Source organism: Ovis canadensis, chromosome 23, assembly GCF_042477335.2.
Source record: "Ovis canadensis isolate MfBH-ARS-UI-01 breed Bighorn chromosome 23, ARS-UI_OviCan_v2, whole genome shotgun sequence".
NCBI classification, from domain to species: Eukaryota; Metazoa; Chordata; class Mammalia; order Artiodactyla; family Bovidae; genus Ovis; species Ovis canadensis.
The window spans coordinates 73,563,986-73,580,905 of NC_091267.1; the positions used below are offsets into that span (position 1 = coordinate 73,563,986).

The following is a 16,920-nucleotide window of genomic DNA, read 5'->3' on the forward strand; positions in this document are numbered from 1 at the left end:
TTGCCTGCACACAAGAATCTGCCCTAACCCCTGGGAATGGGATTCACAGGAAAGCACTGGTTCTTAGGAAGAACGCACACTGGTTCTGAACTTTTCTTGGCCATGGAACTTTTAGAGCATATGATGAAAGCTCTAGACCCTCCCTTTGAAATAAAATATTTTATTCCAAAAACACAAATGTTCGAATATGGGGGCTAAGTTGCATTATATTAGACTTGTTACATTTGAGGTGTCCACAGGATTCCAAAACATAGTTTGCTAGAAGATAGTTGAAGATACAGCTATGATGCTCAGAAGAGAAATTTAAAATGAACTAAAGACTGGGGAGGCAATAGTTACAGGATAGTGAATACCACTAGACCGGCCTGATAGCCTCAATAGTGTAAGTATAGTAGATTTCCATGTATGTTAAGGGTAGATTCTTGAGAAACCCTGGAAGGTCAAGGAGAAAGTAAAGTACATAAAGAGGCTGAAGAGGAGCAGCCAGTGACTTGGGAGGAAAACCTGCGTGTAGATGTCAGAGAATTTCAAGAGGAAAAGGGTTTGTGACATTCAGCAAATACTCATTAATCGCTTCTGTATTACGGATTGAGGACACAGCAGTTGAAAAAGTGAGCAAAATTGGCCGCCCCAGGCCGCAGGCTAACAGGTGCGACGCCGAAGCCTGCGCGGCCTGCGTGCACGCGTGCGTCGGGCCGCGTGGGAGCGGCGTGCCGCCGTTGCCCCGCCCTCCCTTGGCGCGCTCCGGCGTCCGCCCGCTGCGTGTCCGGGTATTTGAATTGCACTTCCGCCATCTTTCCAGCATTCAGTCAGACGGGCGTGGAGATGCTTCTGCCAGTAACATCGCGATGGCTGCTCAAGGAGAACCCCAAGTTCAGTTCAAACTTGTATTGGTTGGTGATGGTGGTATTGGAAAAACTACATTCGTGAAGCGTCATCTGACTGGTGAATTTGAGAAGAAGTATGTAGCTACCTTGGGTGTTGAGGTCCATCCTCTTGTGTTCCATACCAACTGAGGACAGATTAAGTTCAGTGTGTGGGATACAGCTGGTCAGGAGAAATTTGGTGGACTGAGAGATGGCTATTATATACAAGCTCAGTGTACCCTTATAATGTTTGACGTAACATCGAGAGTTACTTACAAGAATGTACCCAACTGGCATAGAGATCTGATACGAGTGTGTGAGAATATCTCAGTTGTGCTGTGTGGCAATAAAGTGGATATTAAGCACAGAAAGGTTAAGGCAAAGTCAATTGCCTTCCACCGAAAGAAGAATTTTCAGTACTATGACATTTCTGCCAAAAGTAACTATAACTTTGAAAAGCCCTTCCTCTGGCTTGCTAGAAAACTGATTGAGCCCCTAACTTGGAGTTTGTCGCCATGCCTGCCCTTGCCCTGCCAGACGTGGGCATGGACCCAGCCTTGGCAGCACAGTTTGAGCACGATTTAGAGGTTGCTCAGACAACTGCTCTCCCGGATGAAGATGATGACCTGTGAGAAAGTGAGGCTGGGGCCCAGCGTCAGAAGTCTAGTTTTATAGTCAACTGTCCTGTGATGTCAGCGGTGCAGCGTGTTTGCCACTTTATTATATAGCTAAGCAGAACATGTGCTTAATCTTTGGATGCTGAAGGAAACGGACCGGCTTTGGAGTGAATGTGGCAGTTTAAAAAAACTTCAGTGTTTGGACCTGCATATTTAGGTGTTTTGAAACACAGTTGTTTTCTCCTTGAGTTTCAAATAGAAGACTGCTATCTATGGTCACATGACAATATTGAGAGGTGCAATCTTGATCCTGTCATTCCCTTTCCTTTTTGTTTAGAATCAAAGTTGTATTTCAAATATCTTAAAAAAAAAAAAAAAGCAAAATCCGTGATCTATGAGGTGAAGACACAATTAGTCATTATGAGTGTGACAAGTTAAATCCAAAATTCTCTTTGGGATGAGAAGTTTAGATCTAAGTTCACATCATGACTTCAGTTTACTGTTCTCTGCTCTCCTAGGCAGTCGGTCTGAAGCCATTTTATTGACTCAGGTACACACTTTTTCAGTCCCTATGTGTTCAGCCTAATAACATTCTACCACTTGTGCTTATGGACTTCCTAGTGGCTCAGTCCCTTAGACTGCAAGGAGATCAAACCAATGAATCCTAAAGGAAGACAGTCCTGAATATTCTTGGAAGAGCTGAAGCTGAAACTCCAGTACTTTGGCAACCTGATGCAAAGAAACTGACTCATTGGAAAAGACCCTGATGCTGGGAAAGATTGAAGGCAGGAGGAGAACGGAATGAGAGAGGATGAGATGGTTGGATGGCATCACCGACTCAATGGACATGAGTTTGAGCAAGCTCTGGGAGTTGGTGATGGACAGGGTAGCATGACATGCTGCAGTCCACGGGGTCGCAAAGAGTCAGACATGACTGAGGGACTAAACAGCTAAACGGAGTGGCTCACTGGTAAAGAATCCATCTACCAATGCATGAGGCTCATGTTCAATCCTTGGGTTGGGAAGGTCCCCTGGAGAAGGAAATGGCAACCCACTCCAGTATTCCTGCTGGAAAATCACATGGACAGATGAGTCTGGTGGGCTATGTCCATGGACTCACAAAAGAGTTGGACAGGACTTAATGACTAAAGAACAACGATGACGATGACCTGCACTTAGATTTCACTCCTGCCGCTGCGACATATGCCCTGAGCAGCTGATTTCTGCTCCTCTCAGCTGTCCTCTGCTATGCTATACTGGACAAGGGCTCAAGGCTAGTTTAAATCCAAGCACCACCACTTAAAGAGCTACACGCACACTAATGCAGGCTAAGTTGCTTAGACTGAAGCAACAGTTGTCCAACTCTTTGCAATCCTACGGACCTTAGCCAGCCAGTCTCCTCTGCCCATGGCATTCTCCGGGCAAGATTACTGGAGTAAGTTGGCATGCTCTCCTCCAGGGGATCTTCCTGACCCAGGGATTGAACCCATGTCTCCTGCATCTCTTGCATCAGTAGGCAGGTTCTGTACCACTAGCTTCACCTGGGAAGCCCCAAGAAGCTACATAACTCCAGTCAAGTAGCTCACCACTATGAACTTCAATCTTCTTTTCTGTAAAATGAAGGTGATGCTGATGTGCGTGCTTATGCTCAGTCATGTCTGACTCTTTAATGCTACCTCCCTTCTATTGATATTTGGGGGCATTAAATCAGACAACATTTGTAAAACTACTCAGTGCTTGACTTAATGCTAGTTAAATATCAAAAGCAAAACGAAAAGACTAGTGATTAGGACCAATCAACCTCCCTTGTTTTAGCAAGGAAGCTTTAGAAAGACCAGCCCTCACCCCATCACACTATTTAACAGAATAACGGGAAACTGCGTATTTCAGAATACTTGTAAGAACCTTCCTCCTCTCTCAAATACAGCAGAGAGGTCAAATAACAGAAGCCTGTGAAGTGTCCGTACACTGGGAAAGAACACCTTGGGTGAGTTTCAAAAACCATTTCAATTGATTAGAGAACCAAAAGTCAGCAATCACTGGGCTGCAGAGTGAATGGGAAGTGAGAAAGTGAAAACGCTATCAAGTTGCCTTTCAGGAAGTGTGGGTCTAGCAGGAAGGAGAGCGAGGCACTATTTAATTATAATTAGCTTGTGCTCCTCGACAATCACCTGAACTTGCCCCAAATAGAGCTGAATTGGTCTTCTTGGCCTTATTTGAACAAAACCTCATTTATTTTCTCTCAGATATAGAACGCGTTAAGGTGGTTTTAAATATTCATCCTGTTCTAATCACCAGCTTTCTCTCTTTCCTGCCAATTTGATGACATTTATGTATTGAGAGGAGTGGCGAAATCTCTTTCTGGGAGTGTTTAAGAAATGGAGAGACATGATTCTTGAAAGGATTCAACTTTGGTTTAAACTAGATGACCTCTGAAGTTCCTTTCTCAATAGCACAAGTTAATGCTCTCCGAGCTCCTCTATCTAAAATCAATTATAAGTGGCCATATCCATCTCTCCACTGAGAAAGGACCCATCTATTCTTGCATACATCCCCTATCTGATAGCAGATGTATACTCTGACTCCAGGTACTTAGGAAGGCTACTGATAGCTTTCAACTATATGGCCCCATTTAGACTCTGCTTTCACTGCCAAAAAAGTCAAGAGGACCATATTCACATAGCACTTTTCTCATTAAAGCCAAACATGAGCCTGAACCACCCCCCACCGCCCCCGCCACAGACACATCTTTAGCACTCAAACCAATAACGACCTCATTTAATTCCAGCACAGAACAATGTCTTTCACTTAAAATTAATGTCTTGTCCACATAAAATTGAAATACAGAATGCAGCCTTCCTGATGATGAGTAGAAAGCATAAAGGTGACTTTTAAGGAGATAAATTTATTCTGTCAGGGAGGGAATAAAAACCTTTTGCTATTCACCTGTGACTCGAACACTCCTAAGCAATGAGTTCTTCCCTTCTTTGTAGCTAAATATGATGTGTCACTCAGCCTTCTCTTGCTCTCATGTGTTAAATTAAAATACATCATTAATATATACATCGTTTCTGATCCTCACGTGGTTAATGGCTCCGTACTGAAGGACTAGTCTGTGTCTTGGCATCCAGTAGGCATGCTCACAGAATAATATATATACAAATGGATGGGCAGCAGGGAATGTGGCACTTTAAATTATTTAAAATAGCATAATTGCATCGACTCCATTTACAGAGAATATCAAGTGAGGCAGCACAAATTGTTTTGAGTTAATGGAATAATAAAGAATTATGATGATCCAATAGAGATTTCTCAAAATAAAATTATATAGAAATATTTGTGCTGTTAAATATGACAGTCCAGATTTTTAAATAGTATATTGGATAATTGAACAGAGAAAGGGTATTTTATTCAATGAGTCAAAATCCACAGTTTGCATTCAACGTCCTGTTATCTAATTTCGAGATGTAACATGAGATAAATAAATTACATTGGCTATTCTCTTGAAGAAATCTTACTCGGGCTGTGTTTTAATGTAGATGCAACTAGCACTTGGCCTAAATATTAAATATTTAACAAATCTTCCAGGTGTGTTTTAGCATCATTGTTATCACCATCAACCCATTTTGCAGATAGTGAAAATAATCAGAATTTGTTCAATGACAGGCATGAATTTTAATTCGTTTAACACAATGATTCTGTGAAATAGGTACAACTATTACCACCGTTTCCACTGTTACCACACTCCCCAAGTAGAGAAACCAAACAACAGAACGTTTAAGTAATTGACTCAAACTCACCAATGAATAAAGAATGCAGTCCATCCTGCCACAGAAAGAACAGTGAGGCTCAGAGCAGACAGTTATCTCAGTCAAGGCCACATAGCTAAAGCAAAGTGAAACTGAAATTCAAACCTCTTTTTTAACTCTACTATTTATTATGGGGGTTTTCAAATAGATACTCAACTAGAGAAAATGGTACTGTGAACTCCAAACAAGCTTTTAGTCCAAAATCTAAAGTCCTTTCTCTAGAACATGATTCATCTATGATGGACATATTTATCACAATAATTTCTAGTGGAAAGAGTTTCAGTGTTATTTTTAAGAGGTAATATGTGTTCATTATAAAACTGTTTATTCAGAAGAGAAGAGTGTGCCTCTACTAACAGCTTGTGCCAATCCTTCCCGACTTTCTCTGCACGTATCTGTCCATGTGTGGTAGTAGTACTGTTAGTTGCTCAGTCACGTCTGACTGCGACCCCACAGGCTGTAGCCCGCCAGGCTTCTCTGTCCATGGGATTCTCCAGGCAAGAATACTGGAGCGGGTTGCCATTTTCTTCTCCAGGAGACCTTCCTGACCCAGGGATCGAACCCAAGCCTCATGCATTGCAGGCAGATTCTTTACTATATGAGCTACAGGGAAGTCCCTGTATGTGCATGCATAGAGATATAACTATTCTTTACAAAATGGAATCATACCGTATACACTTTTAAAGCTCGCTGATTTTTGCTTTTAAATGCACAATGGACATATTTCCAGTACAATGAACATTGATCTATATCTTCATTCTTAATGGTTACAATCATATCAATGAACCATCATTTACTTAACAAATCCCTTATTGATGAACATTTATATTTTATTAATGCTTTGTTACTATAAAATATTGAGGCAACTCTCCTATCTTATAGGTCTTTATATGCTTGTAAAATTAATTCTTAGACATTCCTGCAACATAATAGGTGCTCAATAAATATGAGGAATTAACGGATGAAGGAAAAGTGGAGTGGTTTGATCAAAGAAATGGTAAATCTTATATTTTGATATATATTGCTAAATTGCCCACCAGAGAAGTAATTAATCCATTTTCTGATTTTTCATCTTATTTTTTAACTTTCTTTACAGTCTAAATATTTTAGAAAGTTTCCAATGTTTTACTTTGTGGTCCTGTCTTTGAAACAGTGATCTGTAGGGTTAAGAGCTCAGCAACTTCTGAAAGCCAATTGTCAGATTTTCAGGAATTTTGAGGATCAAACATAAAATGTAGCTGTTATTTAAAAATTGCATAAACTTATGATTAAATTATATTTAAAACAAAATCAATAAATACTAGTTACTTTACTAGATGCTCCTGTCATCTACACTTTGGAAATCAGTCATGACTGCCTCGTGCAGATAGTGGACACAGCAGCGCGATATTCCACATCTTTTGCCAGCTCCACATTCAGTGACGTCACTGGTAGCTTAAAATTGGTTGTGAAGGGAGTATTTACACCACGGAAATCAGCTAGTGCTACAAATCAGGGCTTGATTTAGTTCTGAAACTGAGTTCAGTTAATTAATGAGAAGGGGATGAAAAGAAGTTTAACAAGCCACATATCGGATTTAATAATTTATTTATTGGGAAAAGAGCAGACTGAGATGCAATTCCATGTGTCAAAAAATCATGGCTGAATATTGACTAAGTTCAAAGTTAGAAAAAAATCAAAAAAAGCATTCTGAAAAATTACATTACAAAAAGTTGATTACATTAATAACATTTATTGACAGTAAAGACTATTGTGTATTTTTATTTTTAAATTGTATGCTAGGTATCCTCTATTTTAGTAAAAAATGTATAATGTCTGTGCACATATGTGAATTTGCATGCAGGTTTTTCAGGGACCTAGTTGAGAAGCATTTAATGGCACATTACTGCTTAGGTTTTATGTTTTGAGGAGCATTCTCTTTATAGAAATTGAAATACATGTGTTGTTTTCTCTTCTAAGTTCCTCTGTGCAGTTGGCTATTTCTGAAATTTGTGTTCTGTTTCATTGACCTTTTTGTCCTTAGTCCTTAGTACCTTATGTCCTTAGTACCATAACGATTGAATTATTATAGTTTTAAAACACATTTAATATCTAGAAGGGCAAAGAGCACTCCTCTTCTCCCACACCACCCAGCTACTCCAGATAAAATAATTTTTCAAACTCCCACCCAATAGGATTCCAGTGATACGTCCTCCTTTCATTCAGCTCTTTATATTCATTGTTAGAATCTTATCATTTTCTTCATATTTGCCCTATACATTCTTAGTCTTCATAACTCGATGTATGTCATATTATGGTTTTTATGTACTTTCTATATGGGATTTTTTATATCTTTTTAAAAAATTATTATTTACCACAGATATTTTACCACCACTTAGAATTATCCCAAAACTCTTCCACCAGAAACCAAGCTAAAAAGAATAATTGCAAACCATTTCCAACAAGAATGATGGCTAGATCATTTTGTTCAATATCGCAAAAGACTAAGGCTCTGGAAAATGACACAGACTGAAGGCGTCTAAAGAGACATGGCAATTAAAGGCAGTGTGGGATCTTGGATTGAATCCTAGAATAGAAAACGGACATTAATGAAAAAATTGGAGAAATCTAAATAAAGTCTGCAGTTTAGTTAATTAAAAAGTATGATTGATGGGTAAAAGTTTTAATAGGACAGTTTGTAAGATAAAGATTCTGGAGCCATTAATGAAATTATTTTTTGGAAAGGAGGTCAACTCTACTTTTTAAATGTGAATGTGCATAACTAAATCATCTTAAGATGACATCGTTTTTGAGTAATTTATTCCATATTTTGGGTTTGTTCAATATGGCTAACTATAAAACCACTGTAAGTTCATATTATTCTCTTAATAATATTTTTTACAACATTTTATTTCTTCCAAGAGAGTCCCCAAGTATACAATTATTTGCCAAATGTGGGAATGTGAAGATATTATGAGAACATGAGTTAGACAAGCAAACAAAAAAACTATAGGTTACCATGAAAAACAAATGCTTTACACTTCTGTGCTAAAGGGCATTGAAAAAAATGATCCTTTAATTTTATCTCAAGTTAATATTCGTTATATAAATTGTAACTTAATCTCCATGATGAGCCTCTGTTTTACAAAGAATTTTTAATAAGTTACTGAAAATGTTTTAAGAGAGGCATGTAAGTTTAAATTCTGCACCCAGCTTCACTAAAAATTTCCCCTGAAACTGGAAGTATTAGTAGCTCAGTCTTGTCTGACTCTTTGCGACCCGATGGACTGTCACCTGCCAGGCCCCTCTGTCCATGGAATTCTCCAGGCAAGCATACTGGAGTGGGTAGCCATTCCCTTCTCCCAGAGATCTTCCCGACCCAGGGATCAAACCTAGGTCATCTGCATTGCAGGAGACCTTTCCTGTCCAAGCCAAATGGTCTCCTATGACACTACCACTCTGTACATTTACAGATCGGAGTGGTCCCATTCCACAGTCAGTTACCAGCCTCAGTCCTCCAGGCTATACTTTGAGTAGCCCATTCCTCTTATTTGCTCCTAGATAGTAATGGGATCCAAGAGGTTGCCAGATAATAAATTTTAGCACAGTTGATGGTAAGTAACACACACAAAATTTTTCTTTCCTTCTTTGAGGCCACCAAATACAAAACATGACCTGGCCTAGGTTTTCTGTGATCTCCACATGGTTTGGTAGACATATGACAAGACCTAGCTGTTTGTGTGGGAATTAAGTGCATTCTGGAATCAGACACTGTGGAAACACAGGAAGCTGATTCTCCAGCCTCTCGGCCCTCCCCATTTCCTATCCAGACAGGCCTGGAGTCAACATGACCACACTGTCCACCTGCATTTCCTGGTCAGCCTCACACTGCTGCTGCCCCTCTTCTGTGCGATGCATCTCCTTCTCAAATGCAGATTCTCCAGTGGACAGCCTGGATCCTGAACTGACTCCTTTTACAAGCGAAGGAACTAAATTTCCTTCAAACACTCGACGAAGACACACACGGAGCTCATCACAAGTGTTTAAACATGGCAGTGTGTCTTTCTGCTCTGCTATTTCCTCTCTCTCTGCATCTTCTCATCGTCTCTCCGTGACTATTTCTCCTCCCTTCTGTCTGCCTTATTCTTGGTACGAGACCCTCTCCATCTGTGCCTTCTCTCCTCTATAACCTTCATGGGCCTCCATCCTTTTAGTTTACTGTTAATGTTTATGATGTTGAACCAATATTCACTCTTAGAATAGGATTTTCCTTGGTTAAAGAGAATAGTGGCACATTTGGTAAAGAATCCACTGGCCAATTCAGGAGACACGAGTCCAATCCCTGGGTAAGGAAGATTCCCTGCAGAAGGAAATGGCAACTCACTGCAATACTCTTGCCTGGGAAATCCCATGGACAGAAGAGCCTGGTGGTCCATGGGTTCGCAAAAGAGTCAGACACGACTTATCGACTAAAACAACACAACTAAATACCCATTTCCAAAAAATAGAAAGATGCCATAGTATCTGAAATTGTTCATGGTTTATATAGCCTGAATCACAATTTATTAGCCCCATTCCTGTAATATTTGGGAAGGGGAGCCAGGAAGATAGCCTGTCCAAGAGACATCTCGGAAAGCATCTCTTCTCACACGAGGCCCATCATATCCCTCTCCTTTCCAGAGCCAGGCAGCTGAGTCTGAGCTCTGCCAGACGATAGGCAAGAAATTGTTCTCCACAAACCTCTTCGATTTTGCGTACACCAGTAGAGCCTACCTCAGGGTTCGAGAATCAGGCTGCAAGGCTCATAATGTGCGTGCCCTGTGATTCCTCCAGGATCTGAACAGAAGCTAAAGAGCCCTGATGCAGGAACTGAACTTGAAGGTAGGCTGTGCTTAAGCAGCTGAGAGCAGAAGTCAGCAATGCCGTGTGAATTAATGAAGGCAAATGAGCCTGGGATTTGTGTTTGTTGTGTGGGAAGGTGATGACAGAGTAAATCTTCCAAATTTAAGTATACTTTATGTTAATTGCCTAAAGTAGCATAGATTTGCTGTTTAAATCTCATCCATGGGAAACTAGAATTGGGCTTGTTGATTTCTTGTATTATCCACTAAAATGACTGCAGTCCTTGTGTGTATTTACTTGAGAAGCACAGATCTATTTTCTAAATAGCTTTACAACTTTAACTGTTTTAAGAAACTTCTTTTTAATACCATCCAGTTAATTGTACCATGATAGCTCCTAAGTGGAACATTATATCTATCAGTCTTAAGTGCCACTGGGGATATAATAGCTTGGGTCATATTATTACAATCTCCTTTATTTAGAGCACTTGGAAAGCTAAAAATTAAATATGCTTCAATCTGCTATCATTCTGACTATTACTTACGTTAATGCTAAGTAAATACTAAAGAAACTATCACCTCTGGTAAAATTAAATTCTGAATTCTTTGATGATGCAAGATAGGTTCGATAAATGTAGATACAAATCTTTCCTTGTTTTCCCTCTCTCTACTCAGTTAAAAATGGTTTCTCTGTAATAGCAAGCTACTGTGTGCACTGATTTTTGAACTCTCAGAGTATTTAGTGGGGAAAGAACAGGAATATAGAAAAAGGGACATGGTGAGATTACTTCCATGTGTGGGAGACATTCTACTTGTACTAAGTCACATCAGTCGTTTCTGACTCTTTGCGACCCCATGGACTGTAGCCCGCCACGCTCCTCTGTCCGTGGGATTCTGCAGGCAAGAACACTGAAGTGGGTTGCTGCCATGCCCTCCTCCAGGGAATGTTCCCAGTCCAGGGATCGAACCCATGTCTCTAATGTCTCCTGCATTGGCAGGCAAATTCTTTACCATTAGCGCCAGCTGCTTTATTGACTATGCCAAAGCCTTTGACTGTGCCGATCACAACAAACCGTGAAAAATTTTTCAAGAGATGGGGATACCAGACCACCTGACCTGCCTCCTGAGAAATCTGTATGCAGGTCAAGGAGCAACAGTTAGAACTGAACATGGGACAACAGACTGGTTCCAAATTAGGAAAGGAGTACATCAAGGCTGTATATTGTCACCCTGCTTATTTAACCTAGATGCAGAGTACATCATGAGAAACGCTGGGCTGGATGAAGCACAAGCTGGAATCAAGATTGCCGAGGGAAATATCAATAACCTCAGATATGCAGGTGACACCACCCTTATGGCAGAAAGCGAAGAGGAACTAAAAAGCCTCTTGTTGAAAGTGAAAGAGGAGAGTGAAAAAGTTGGCTTAAAGCTCAAGATTCAGAAAACGAAGATCATGGCATCTGGTCCCATCACTTCATGGGAAATAGATGGGGAAACAGTGGAAACAGTGAGAGACTATTTTGGGGGGCTCCAAAAATCACTGCAGATGGTGACTGCAGCCATGAAATTAAAAGATGCTTACTCCTTGCAAGAAAAGTTATGACCAACCTAGACAGCATATTAAAAAGCAGAGACATTACTTTGCCAACAAAGATCCGTCTAGCCAAGGCTATAGTTTTTCCAGTAGTCATGTATGGATGTGAGAGTTGGACTATAAAAAAAGCTGAGTGCCGAAGAATTGATGCTTTTGAACTGTGGTATTGGAGAAGACTCTTGAGAGTCCCTTGGATTGCAAGGAGATCCAACCAGCCCATCCTAAAGGAATCAGTCCTGAATATTCATTGGAAGGACTGATGCTGAAGCTGAAACTCCAATACTTTGGCCACCTGATGTGAAGAGCTGACTCATTAGAAAAGACTCTGATGCTGGGAAAGATTGAAGGTGGGAGGAGAAGGGCATGACAGAGGATGAGATGGTTGGATGGCATCACCGACTTAATGGACATGAGTTTGAGTAAACTCTGGGAGCTGGTGACAGACAGGGAGGCCTGGTGTGCTGCAGTCCATGGGGTCACAAAGAGTCGGACACAACTGAATGACTGACCTGAACTGATCTGAGAGCGCCACCTGGAAAGTCCTACAATGTGGGAGACATTACTCAGTGTAAATCCTATATGTCCTCAATGTATCAAGCCCAGAAATAGCCAGGTGACAACAAGAGAGAGACTAAGGGAAGAAAGTGAACCTGAAGCTGGATACTCCCAAAGTGGGCCATGCAGTGCCCCTCTAGATGTCTTTTACGAACTAGCAGCTCTTATACCACCTAGGAGTGTTTTAGAAATGCAAAAGCTCAAGCCCCACCCCAGGCTGATCTAATAAAATCTGCACGTTAACAAGACCCTCAGAGGATTCCTATGCACTTTCAAGTCGAAGAAGCCCTGTCTGTACTTCGCCCAGAGCCTCCACTGGGAAGATGGAAAATCTGCCTTGATTAACCTCAGGAACTGAAATACTCTAGTTGATCCCCTTAGCAGAGAATGGTACTATAGAGATAATGGAAACTAAAAGACTGTGAAAGTGAAACTCGCTCAGTTGTGTCTGACTCTTTGCAACCCCATGGACTGTATAGTCTATGGAATTCTCCAGGCCAGTCTACTGGAGTGGGTAGCCTTTCCCTTCTCCAGGGCTTCTTCCCAAACCAGGGATTGAACCCACATCTCCCACATTGCAGGCAGATTCTTTACCAGCTGAGCCACAAGGGAGGCCCAAGGATACTGGAATGCGTAGCCCATTCCTTCTCCAGGATATCTTCCTGACCCAGAAATCGAACTGCATTGCAGGCAGATTCTTTACCAACTGAGCTCTCAGGGAAGCCTTTAAAAATCCAAATCAACCATTGAGATCTGGTTGTAGGAGAGGCAGAGATAGGGAAGAGAGTGTCACACACTTCACTGCAAACAACTGTTGAAACAAGAACCTCTTGTTGGAAATATTTTACCCTCTTCTCTTGTGATGTTATTGGATTTGATTTCCTTTCTTCTAAAGGAGGACACATTGGGGGAAAAAAATGACCTAAATTCAGTATTCCATCCAGATGCTTTCAATTTGGCAGGCGGGAAGCAAGTTTTGCATAAGACTGAGCTCACTGAAAGGAATTAGAATTTTGAGCTGGAAATTCCAAAGGCATTTTAAAGTCAAGAAACTGTTTAGGAAAAAAATAAATACAAGTGACCTTGATGGTATTCTGCAATGACAGTCACCTCTCAGAGGCATGTCTGAGGTTCCTCTGGGTACATTTGTAACCAGTCTTCCTGGCACTGAGTTCAAAACAACAGATTTAGGCAAATGACAAAAAGGGAGAGGTGTAGTAGGATCTAATTTAAGTGGAGGAGCCAGTCACAGAAACCTCACACAGTACAGGGGAAGCCGCAACACAAGTGATCAGCCAGCACCGCAGAGGCCGCACGAACCCAGCTCAGGGTGTCTCAGAATAGGATCGTCGGTGCACTTTAGTGCATTCCCGGGCTCCCCGCTCAGGAAAGCCATCCAGGGAAGGGCCCGCAACTCGACCTTCCTTTCTCAAAGGTAATTTTCAGGATCAGGCTGACTCTGGTCTCAAAACAAATCTGAGATTTTTGACATCCCTTGACCATATGGCATATCTATTACATAAGCTGTTTTGGAGTTTCCTTTTTCCTTAGCCAATTGTGTTTTCCTTATGTTTTTGCTACTTTTTTTCTCCAAGGTTAGATATCCTAGACATCAGTAGCTACTAATGTCAAACACTGCTTAAGTGCTTTTTTTTTTCATTTAATTTTTAATAATTTACCAATTTAGGATTAAACATATCTTTCAGTATTTTTGAATCAGAATCTTATTTAGGAGTCAGTGCTAAGGGCTTCTCAGGTTGCTCAGTGGGTGAAGAATCCTCCTGCAATGCAGGAGACGCAGGAAGATGGGGGGTTGACCCCCGGGTCAGGAAGATCCCCCTGGAGAAGGGAATGGCAACCAACTTCAGTATTCTTGCCTGGGAAATCCCATGGAGCCTGGCGGGTGACAGTCCATGGGGTCACAGAGAGTCAGACCCTGGCTGAAGCAACTGAGCACGCACGCGCACGCGCGTGTATACACACACACACACACACAGTACTAATGAACTGGACGGCATCTTTATTTATATTTTTTACTAAAATAACATAAAAGCAATGTTGGCATTTTATGAAAGATAAATTTGAACCACTGCATATCTAGATTACATAAAAACTACACCTGAAGCCTATTCAAGTAGAGGATTCAAATTTAGTATTAATGCAGAGAATGTTTTAGTTTCTTTAATGAGCATTCCATCTCAAACAGGAGTATACAAAACTAATGAATTCAAAATTGGATCAAAATGATGACTGACTGTAGAAAAATGGCCAAGCATGGTATATTAGTTCCCTAGGCTTCCATTACAGAGCACCATAAACCAGGTGGCTTTGAACAACAGAAACTGCCTCATGGTTCTGGAGGCTGTTAAGTCCAGGGTCAGGGTTTTGGCAGGACCGTGATCTCTCCAAGCCACTAGGGGAGGCTCCTTCCTTGCCTTTCAGCGTTGGAGGGCCCCGGGGGTTCCCCGACCTTGAGGCAGCATCACTCAACCCTCTGTCTCCTCGTAACCACCCTCCCTCTGGGGGTCTGTCTTCCATCTTCTAAGGAGGACATCAGTCACGATGGATCAGGGCCCACCCTCATGGCCTGTTCGTAACTCCATTATACCTGCAAAGGCTCTATTTCCAAATAAGGCCATATTCACAGATACCAGAAGCTAGGTATTCAGCATATCTTTTTGGAGTGCAAACAATTCAACCCTTAACACGTATCTAGCATTTTATCAGCACCGAATATAACCTGTGACTTTACCAAAATGACAGTGTTATTCTCTCTCTGATCCAGAGATTATAATTTATTTTTACTTGCCTCCCTCACAAAACAAAGGAAGTTAGAGATCAAGCAACAGTTACTAATGTAATGTGTCCAACAAGTATTTGATAAAGGTTCTCTTGGAACAGAGTAGAGGGCATCTAAGGCATGTCAATGATAGCTGCTAATAACAGGAACTAATAACTCAAGATCCTTGAGACTTTCAAGTAACCCATCTTGAGTGGCTTATGCTTCAAGAAAACAAAATTACAAGTTCAAAAGATTCATCCAAGGGAAGAGATGGAAGCCTGCCTAATGCACTCCATAAATATCATAAGTAATGTAGCATGACAATTCTTTGATACCAGCTGAATGTTTAGAAAATATAGTTCACACCAAGTTATGTACCGTTCGTGACTTAACGTAATTGTAGGCTGTGCTCAGTCGCATCAGACTCTCTGCAGCACCATGGACTGTAGCCCACCAGACTCCTCTGCCCATGGGAATTCCCAGGCAAGAATACTGGGCCGCCATTTCCTTCTCCAGGGATCTTCCTGACCCAGAAATCAAATCCATGTCTTCCTGTGTCTCCTGCATTGGTGAGCAGATTCTTTACCACTGGCTCCACCTGGGAAACCCCAACATATTGTAGTAAACAACTCATTTTCGCTGCAATTCTGAGCCTGTGTTTAAATACATCCTACTCTTCCCAGACTTACAGCTTTCCCACCTCCCCGGAGGACCCCTTCCATGCCCTTTCCTCTCTTCCCCTCTCCTGTCTGGGCTCCTTTCCTGGCCCTCGTGGGCACTCAGAGGCACCTTCACGGGCATCCTCAGCACCACTCTCCTGTCCTTGCCTTCCTCTGAGCTCAGTCCCAACTCCCAGCTCCTCTCCTTGGGTCCTCAGTTTACACCCACGCTCCTCAAACTTGACAGAGAGAGCTTGTTAAAACGCAGGTTCTGACTCAGTCCATCGGGGGTGGGCTCTGCACTCCTGCATTTCCAGCAAGCCTCTGTGTGATGCCCATGTGCTGTCCATGGACCACACTGGGAGACCACGCACCTGAGCACACGCCAAGGCCTTCACTGTGACCCCCCAGACCCCCCGGCCTCCCAAGGTCTCCTACTCCAAAACGATCTCTTACGCTACCGCCCGCCCGTCTTCTCTCATCAGCCCCTGCCACCTTAAGCACAGCTCAGGTAATCAAAAGAACAAGACAACCCTTAGTTCAGTTCAGTTCAGTCGCTCAGTCGTGTCCGACTCTTTGCGACCTCATGAATCGCAGCACGCCAGGCCTCCCTGTCCGTCACCATCTCCCGGAGTTCACTCAGACTCACGTCCATCGAGTCAGTGATGCCATCCAGCCATCTCATCCTCTGTCATCCCCTTCTCCTCCTGCCCCCAATCCCTCCCAGCATCAGAGTCTTTTCCAATGAGTCAACTCTTGGCATGATGTGGCCAAAGCATTGGATTTTCAGCTTTAGCATCATTCCTTCCAAGGAACACCCAGGGCTGATCTCCTTTAAAATGGACTGTTTGGATCTCCTTGCAGTCCAAGGGACTCTCAAGAGTCTTCTCCAACACCACAGTTCAAAAGCATCAATTCTTCGGCACTCAGCTTTCTTCACAGTCCAACTCTCACATCCATACATGATCACTGGAAAAACCATAGCCTTGACTAGACGGATCTTTGTTGGCAAAGTAATGTCTCTGCTTTCCAATATGCTATCTAGTTTGGTCATAACTTTTCTTCCAAGGAGTAAGCGTCTTTTAATTTCATGGCTGCAGTCACCATCTGCAGTGATTTTGGAGCCCCCAAAAATAAAGTCTGACACTGTTTCCCCATCTATTTCCCATGAAGTGATGGGACCAGATGCCAAAATAACCCTACTAAGGAATAAATGGC

The 16,920-nt window shown here is 42.0% G+C and overlaps 1 protein-coding gene and 1 pseudogene across 1 annotated transcript in view; both read left to right on the plus strand.

Annotated features, from left to right (window-relative positions):
• CDH20 (cadherin 20) overlaps positions 1 to 16,920 on the plus strand; it is a 213,191-nt gene that overhangs the window by 118,321 nt on the left and 77,950 nt on the right. The window lies entirely within an intron of this gene.
• On the plus strand, positions 843 to 1,657 carry LOC138428270 (GTP-binding nuclear protein Ran-like; annotated as a pseudogene).